Below are 822 nucleotides of genomic sequence, written 5' to 3' on the forward strand. Positions count from 1 at the left end.
GGCTCTTGTTGCCGATACCGATCATCTCATTTCGCAGCCTGCCTGTGCAGCTGGTCTCCTCTTTCCTTCACACATCCTAAGCGATGTGGAACTATAACGCACTGAGTGAATGGGAAAGTTTGTGTGTTGCGGCGGGAAATTGAAGCAGGTCAAAATGCATCAACACAACGAAGCTAATACGACATAAAAATAATGCCATACTTGACGGAGTTTGGCTACATCGAGGCTCACTGCAGTAAAGAATACATATGGAGGATCAGATAGCAGGTAAAGCAGCGCACAGCTTCAAACACTCACCCGGATTAGCACGACGGTCAGAAAGCTAAACAAATAACCCGCAAAATAATGTAAGTCTTCAAGCTGCGACGTAAGACGCTGGTTCTGCTCTCGCTGTTGAACCGCTGCTAGGCTACAGGTAGTAATATTTAACAGACGGAGTGCCGCTTCTGCTCCACCTGGTAGTGACTCTCACACCGAACCTGCTTAAAGCTGCAGCATCTAACTTAAAAAAAAATACATTTTACATACGTATTAAAACTTTCGCTGTCCTAACATGAGACAGATAATCTCTAAAAAAAATAATCGATCTCCTCCCTGTTCTGCATAATTACTCCGCTCAGTCAGAAACAGCCAATCAGAACTAGCAGTAATCAGCTAGCCGCCATGCTATCAGGAAGTTTTCATTCAGTAAGTCAGGATTGTTTTTTGTAATGGAACCTGTTTTTGCCTTTGAATGTTAAGTTTTATACTTGAACTTTTTGGCAATGGTGAGAGGTTTAATTTGGACTCTCTGCATTATTTAGCCTCTTCAGAGCCTTCATA

Source organism: Poecilia latipinna, unplaced genomic scaffold, assembly GCF_001443285.1.
Source record: "Poecilia latipinna isolate Pla-1442-1.1 unplaced genomic scaffold, P_latipinna-1.0 Scaffold50, whole genome shotgun sequence".
Lineage (NCBI taxonomy): Eukaryota > Metazoa > Chordata > Actinopteri > Cyprinodontiformes > Poeciliidae > Poecilia > Poecilia latipinna.